At 44.0% G+C, this 7,671-nt stretch overlaps 1 protein-coding gene across 1 annotated transcript in view; it reads right to left on the bottom strand.

Moving 5' to 3' along the window:
- MICAL3 (microtubule associated monooxygenase, calponin and LIM domain containing 3) overlaps nt 1-4,850 on the bottom strand; it is a 137,291-nt gene extending 132,441 nt beyond the window's left edge. The window contains exon 1 of the mRNA XM_015821355.1: nt 4,829-4,850. The gene's annotated coding sequence lies outside the window, so the exon portion shown is untranslated. The remainder of the gene's footprint in view (nt 1-4,828) is intronic.
- Between the last annotated feature and the right edge of the window lie 2,821 nt (nt 4,851-7,671).

The following is a 7,671-nucleotide window of genomic DNA, read 5'->3' as shown; positions in this document are numbered from 1 at the left end:
AGACTGCCAATTTTGACCATGAGTATAGGAAGCATTACTGACTTGAATGTTACTTACAAGTGATCTCAGCGAAAGGTGGGAGGAGGATCATATGATAGATGTTTTGTTGTGGTTAAGGCATTCAGTTGCTCCTGATGGAGCTCTGGTCAGTAGCTCTTCAGGATGACCCAAGATCCACAACCAGGAGAAGGTTCCTATCCAGCCCGCAAGTTTCCTTCACAAAACAATGTCAGCATCCTAAGGAGATGCCTCTGGATAATTTCCTTACTAACATGCTTATTTCTATTTGCAGAATTTCATTGTTTTCATTATGGCAAGCATTGAGGTGATGGAGCCACAGGCCATTACTCAGCTGAACTCCTAATCCTCACAGTGCTGTCTAATATCAATGTCTTTTTACCCATGCAGTATGGCTGTAATATTATTTATCCTTCTTATTTACCCTTCTTACTCCCCTCTGTTATTGGTATTATTATTAGGATTATCATTATTCTGTTGCTTTGTATTTACACTGAGAGCTTTTGCATCAGAGACAAACTCCTTGTGTGCCTAATCAACCTAGCCAATAAAGTAATAATCATAATAATAGTAAAGTTGGAAGGGACCTTGGAGGTCATCTAGTCCAACCCCCTGCTCAGGCAGGAAACCCTATACCATTTTGGACAAATGGCTGTCCAGTCTCTTCTTAAAAACTTCCAGTGTTGGAGCATTCACCGCTTCTGGAGGCAATATTCTGTTTTATCCTAATTAACTCAATTCCCTTTATGATGGCTAAAGATTACAGGAGACAAAGTGCAAACAGCCAAAGGCACCTATATTAAGGGAAGCCATTTCAGCCTTTTCATTTCGCACACTATCCACTCCTGTCTCACATTCTATTAAGCCAAGATTCTTTCTTGGTATCTGGCCTTTAAATATGCATTTTGCCATGATATTTTTGCACAGAAAAGAGATGCAAATGCATTTCGACAAGAAAATGTTGATTGCACACAATCTTCCTAAAGGAAATCAACCCTGACTCTTCTTTGGAAGGCCAAATACTGAAGCTGAAGCTCAAATGCTTTGGCCATAAAACGAGGACTCCTTGGAAAAGACCCGGATGTTAGGAAAGATTGAAGGCAAAAGGCAAAGGGCAGCAGAGGATGAGATGGTTAGATAGTGTCACTGACAAAATGAACATGAATTTGGGCAAACTTTGGGAGACAGTAGAAAATGGGGGGGGGAGGGAGGGGCTGGCATGGTATGGTCCATGGGGTTGTGAAGAGTCAGACACGATTAAGTGACTAAACAACACCACCACTCATAATTTTCCTGATTAGCGATTTGAATACTGGAAACCATCCCCTTTCCCCATGCAACTGGCCTCTACATTGGCCCTCTATAAAAGAGCTCTAAAACTGGCTGTTTCCCCAGACTTTGGGTTGTGGATTCTGTGTGTTTGCCTGTTTTTTAAATGGTTGTTTTTTTATATATAGCATTTGACAGTGTTTTTCTTTTAAACTGCGAGGCACAATTGCTTTTACTATATATTGCCCAGAGTCATTGCAGAATTGAGTGGCCTAATTAATTAAAGAGTATTTTCCCCCTGAGTGGGTTTTTAATTTATTTCCATTTAAATCAATTCCACCCTGAATTTACAGTCTTCTCTACTGTTCCACCGTGCTTTTATCCTTGCTTTGGAAAAGTGATTATTTTCTATTCTGGCTCTTAATCAGTATGCCATGTCTGAGCTTAACAAAAAACAGCAGTAAAGCTAGGTTCAAGCTGAGCTTGGCTCCTAGTGAATATATGTCACAACTATGCAGTTTTCTTGGCAACAGTTGTAATTTTTTTTTTCCTGGGATATGTTTCAACTTCCTAGTCTAGTCTCTAGCCAGGTATTCCCCAGAATATTCTAAATACTAAATAGGCCCGGCCCTGCTTATCTTTCAAGACCAGACATGGTCTGCCAGGTGATGCCCTCTACTGAGATAAAAGGCAACCAATTCTTTAATTTACCCAATCCCATCCAGGAGAGGGCAGTCACACCTATGTACAGGTAAAAGTAGTATGGTAAGTATTAATTTCGCAAACAGAGATCACAGAGACAACCAAGTTCCAGTTAATTTATATTATTATTATTATTATTATTATTATTATTATTCCCATTTATACCCCGTCCTTCTCCCGAGGGACTCAGGGCGGCTTACAGGTAAATAAAAACAGTACAATACAATAAATATCTAAAAGCCAAATTAAAATATATATTAAATGACCTGTATTAGATTTAATATTATAAAATCCCTTTAAAATCCCTATAAAATCCCCCCCTAGGCCAATCCCGCTTGATGGAAAAGCCATGTCTTGAGGGCACGGCGGAAGGAGGGGAGATCCGGAATAATCCGGATCTCTGGGGGGAGTTCGTTCCACAGGGTGGGGGCTCCCAGAGAGAAGGCCCTCCCCCTGGGGGTCGCCAGCCGACACTGTTTGGCCGACGGCACCCTGAGGAGGCCCGCTCTGTGGGAGCGTACCGGTCGATGGGAGGCAATCTGCGGCAGAAGACGGTCTCGAAGATACCCAGGTCCGATGCCATGGAGCGCTTTAAACGTGGTAACCAACACCTTGAAGCGCACCCGGAAGGCCACCGGCAGCCAGTGCAGCTCACGCAAAAGCGGTGTTATATGGGAGCGACGAGTCCCTCCCAACACCGCCCGCGCGGCCGCATTCTGGACTAGCTGGAGCCTCCGGATGCTCCTCAAGGGGAGCCCCATGTAGAGAGCATTGCAGTAGTCCAGGCAGGAGGTGACGAGAGCATGAGTGACTGTGCGCAAGGCGTCCCGGTCCAGAAAAGGTCGCAACTGGTGTATCAGGCGAACCTGATAGAACGCCCCCCTGGTCACGGCCGACAAGTGATCTTCCAATGTCAGCCGTGAGTCCAGGAGGACTCCCAAGTTGCGTGCCCTCTCTGAGGGGGCCAGGGTTTCGCCCCCTATAGTCAGCGATGGGATGTATTACTCAATTCATACCCCATTTTTCTTTTTTATTCCAGTGCAACTTACAAACAATAAAAAAATACAACATACAAAACAGAAGTAAAATAACACAATTAAAATCAATGAATAAAACAACAGACAACTAAAAGCTTTGAGAAAGAGATGTGTTTTCACTACCTTCCTAACTAATGAGAGAGGGAAAGCCAAAGAAAGCCCTTTAGGAAACCTGCTCAATAGCTTGAGAGCCATAAAGAAGACCCTTTCTTGTGTTGTGTATCCCATAGATGAGCTTCTGGTACTGGGGAGGTTCTTCTGCTGGTCTCAGTAACCAGACAGCTCATAAGATGAGAAGTGGTCTGGAAGATCATCAGTCCCTAAGCCAGTGATGGCGAACCTTTTAGAGACCGAGTGTCCAAAAACTGGCCCCACCCCCACTCCACCCCCTGCCCTGCCCCCGCTCTGCCCCGCCCTGCCCGCCCGCAGGGCCACTCACTGCCTCCAGGGCCCGCCACAGATCGCCCACGCAGCCCAGCAGCACCATGGCGGCCACGCCCTCTGCCTGCGCCCCGCAGCATCAACTGTGTGTGATGGGGCGTGAGGGCAAAGTCTTGTCCACGCTGCCTGGCTGCCGTGTCCTTGGCTGCGCTGCTCCACGTGGGCCACGCTCGGAGGCGACTCTCCTCCAGGGGAGCTGCTGGTGAGGGGGTCGCTGGGGGAGGCAAGGCTGGGGCAATGGCATGTGTGCCCACAGAGAGCTGGGAGCTGAAGTCCACCCATCTTCAAGCTGCCAAGGTTGAGAAGCACTGCTTTAATACTTGGCAAATCAATGTTTTTATCCAGAATTGAATTCTGGATATTTTATGAGCAACTGACCTGACATTAAAAAGCAAGAACTTTCATCTGAATGGTTCACTGTCTCTATCCCCTATGTTTCCTTGGTTAAACTCAACCTGAAGGGATAGGGGGCCAACCTGCAACAGCTACTTTACAATCTCTAATTATCTCTCTCTTTGCCAGTTCTTATTCTACCAGATAAATGCACTAACATACCAGGAATCAAAATACTTGCATTTTATTGTGCTAAGAGCCTGACTCCATTAAAAGATCCCGAGCCCCCATCATAGTGAGGGATAACATTACCATTTTAGGCAACTTTAAAAGCATTTAAGGCATCTCTGTATTCTTTATAACAACTTCCACTGGAATTAGTACAAGAGAAATGAGACTGAGAAATATTGACTTGATTTGAACATTACAATAAGGCATGGCTTATTAACTATGGTTTACTGAATATATCACAACTTGCCAAGATGACAGCAATTGTAAACTGTGGCTTACATGATTAGATTTACATACAATATTAACCCAAAAGAAAACATATCGCACGAAGACTAAGATTCACCTGGGAACTATCGGCTTCCCTGAGGCCACCTGTTTAAATTAGAAAGGTGAAACCTCATGAAAATAAGATGTAATTAACTAATTTTCTCCAGCTGCATATTCAGCACACAATTCAAGTATGTTATGATGATTAGGTTAATTGGCATCTCCTCATTCCTTAAAGACCTACAGGTTAAACCCATAAAGCAACTTGAATTACATGATCCTCAGAATGCATCCCGAAGACAGAGTGATAGCGTTGCTTTACTTTGTTTACTCCAATGTTGGATTATTAAATCCACACCAAATCAATTATCTAAACTTCCATTAGTCTCTGTTCCCATAATTTATTTATTTTTTGAAGAAAAAAGCAATGCCATCATGGGAAACCAGAAGATCAAGCAAAGCAATTAGGAACAAATTTGCTAGGCTTTTTACATTCAACACTCCACACTCTCAAGTCAACCACACTTTACCACGTCTCCTCAGGGGTGGAAGAGATCAAGAATTCCGGAAAACAAATCTTGTTTTGTTAGGTTGGTGCTGTATCAATCCTCCCCTGTCTGCAAAGGCAGATTATCAGGCTTTGTTAGCCGGGTTAACAAAACAAATTATTTTCCCATGAAGCACTCTTGTAGGACTGGCAAGGGCCATGCAGTTTCTCTTTGGAAATTGCTTGCTGCAATTCCTTGTGCAAACAGCACTCTATAGAAGCCCTGACCTAGATTTGGCAAAAGTAACAGCTGATTACGACCAGAGTTTCTGCTTCAGAAGACGGCTAACTAGTGTCCGTGCACTGTTCAAGCACTTAAAAATAGCAACTGGGCAACATGTTCTCTTCCCAGCTTGGACACCTGACTCTTACTTGAGGCTGGAAGTAACGTTCATTCACAGGGACTTGCCTCAAGACACCAGATCTGTCTAAGCTGGGAAAGGAACTAAAACTTTAGAACCAGGAGCTAATATAATCCTACTAAGAAATCAGTTTTATCAATAGATGGTAACAAGATTAGCAGTGTGGCACATCCAGCCTGCAGGCATCTCCAAGGATACATCATCTGTCCTTGGAACCACCAAGCAGATCCACGCTAGAATTCCTCCCCATTCCAGGGTGTGTAGAAGGCTTGTTGGAAGTGGAATGGTGTAAAGCAGACATGTCAAACACAAGGCCCTGGGGCCGGATGCGGCCCGCGAAGTGGTTTCATGTGGCCCGCGAAGCCATTCTGGAAACAGTGAGGGAACGGCCCCTGCAGCCTTGGCCCTGGCCAGACCGGCCGAGAGCCAATGTACAATTTTGTGGTGGTCATCTATGCTGATACACATTCAGTCTTAGCTCCGTAAGCCCCCCCCCCCAGCATGGCCTGAGAGGAACAGTGAGGCTCCTCCAGTGGACCATGCCTTGGCACTTGCCCCGGTCCCACCCCCTTCTGCCAGAGACCCTCAGATCTATCCCTCTCCTGCCCAGGCCCCCACAGGCACCCTTGACGCGAACGATGTAGAGCTGGCCACGCCCACCCAGTGGGCCACACCCACTCCATCCACGCCCACCCAGTAGGCCACACCCACCATGGCCACACCCATCCGGCCCCCTGAGGGCAACCGCAATGCTGATGCGGCCCTCAATGAAATTGAGTTTGACACCCCTGGTGTAAAGTCCCTTCACAACCCTTGCATAAGTACAAAATTTTACTTTTAAGGAAAATAAAGTAATGTTATCTCCATTTTGTCTATAATTTAGTAGCTTGTACTATAATAGATAGATAGATAGATAGATAATTTAATTTGTATACCGCCCTTCTCCCGCCCTTCTCGATTCAGGTTATCTAAGGCTGACTTGTTTTTAAGAAAGAGTGAGTACCGACTTGTTTTTAAAATGTAAGCTAGATTCCACTACAGACTGTTTCGTTTTTTTATTCACCCTGCTTGGCTAGGCATCCATGGATGTAAGTACAGGCTACACGTAATAGGTACTTAAACTGAACTCTAAAAAGAACAGCAGTGCACAGATTCAGAGCTGTAACATTCCACATTATAATATCTGTGTATCGAGGAAAGAGAATCAACTGCAAAACCTACAACAAAATATTGGTATTTTAAAGTCATCTTCCTGAAGTTCACATATTGCAAAGCAGAGGTGATGTGCAGATAAAGTGGTTCTTATAAATCTCAGAAAAAGTTGAAAGGGAAAAGACTGACATCTGGCTTTTTTTTAGAACCCTCCACAAAGAGAATAAAACAAATGTTGACAACACAGTTAACCCAGCTCAGGCAGAGGAAGGTCTATAGATGTATAGAATTGGAAGTAACCATTTAGACCAGGGGTAGGCAACCTTGGCTCTTTTATGACTTGTGGACTTCAACTCCCAGAATTCCTGAGCCAGCATGGCTCAGCTTGGAAACTCTCCCTTTCTCCTCAGCATGGCTGGCTCAGGAATTCTGGGAGTTGAAGTCCACGCGTCATAAAAGAGCCAAGGTTGCCTACCCCTGATTTAGACTATCCAAACTGGGGCAACATCCACATTAAAGCATACAACAGACAATGATAGAACATGTTTTGTAGACAAACTTCAATTTCAATCCTAAATTGAAATTGCAAAAATCTTAGGCCACAGGCCTTACAAAGATAACAGACCATATTCTTCAAAAGACAAGCTCAAGCAATATATAGTGCAGGCTTCATATTTTTGTGAATGAGAAATACTCCATTTGAGTACTCTTACAGATAGTCCTCAACTTACAACAGCGTGTTTAAACCTTTTAAAGTTACAACGGTACTGAAAATAGTGACTTATGGCCATTTTTCACACATGCAACTGTTGCAGCAGCATCCATGTGATCAAAATTCAGAGGCTTGGCAACTGACTCATAATTATGACGGTTGCAGTGTCCCGGAATCATGTGACACCTTTTGCGACCTTCTGACAAGCAAAGTCAATGGGGAAGCCAGATTCACTTAACAACCTTGTTACTAACTTGACAACTGCAGGGATTCACTGAACAACTGTGGCAAGAAAGGGTCGTAAAATGGGACAAAATTCATTTGATTTTTCACTTAGCAACAGAAATTTTGGGCTCAAATGTGTTCGTAAATTGAGGACTACCTGTATTTAGTTACTTGGCTGCCTTGGGGAAAATAGATACTGAGATCTGTATCAATGAAGCTGCAAATAATGGTACATGGTGTACATTAATATAATAGTATATAATGTACATGTGATCTAGAAGGGATACCTCATGGCTTGAAGGTCTTCTTTGTTTTGTGGCAAATCTTTCAGATCTCTGCTCACTGAGATCCACTACTTGCATGGGCAAAAGCATT

The sequence above is a fragment of the Protobothrops mucrosquamatus genome, unplaced genomic scaffold, assembly GCF_001527695.2.
Source record: "Protobothrops mucrosquamatus isolate PMUCROS unplaced genomic scaffold, P.Mucros_1.0 scaffold1312, whole genome shotgun sequence".
NCBI lineage: Eukaryota > Metazoa > Chordata > Lepidosauria > Squamata > Viperidae > Protobothrops > Protobothrops mucrosquamatus.
Note: the sequence above shows the minus strand (reverse complement) of the source record. Positions and strands in the feature narration are given on the sequence as shown.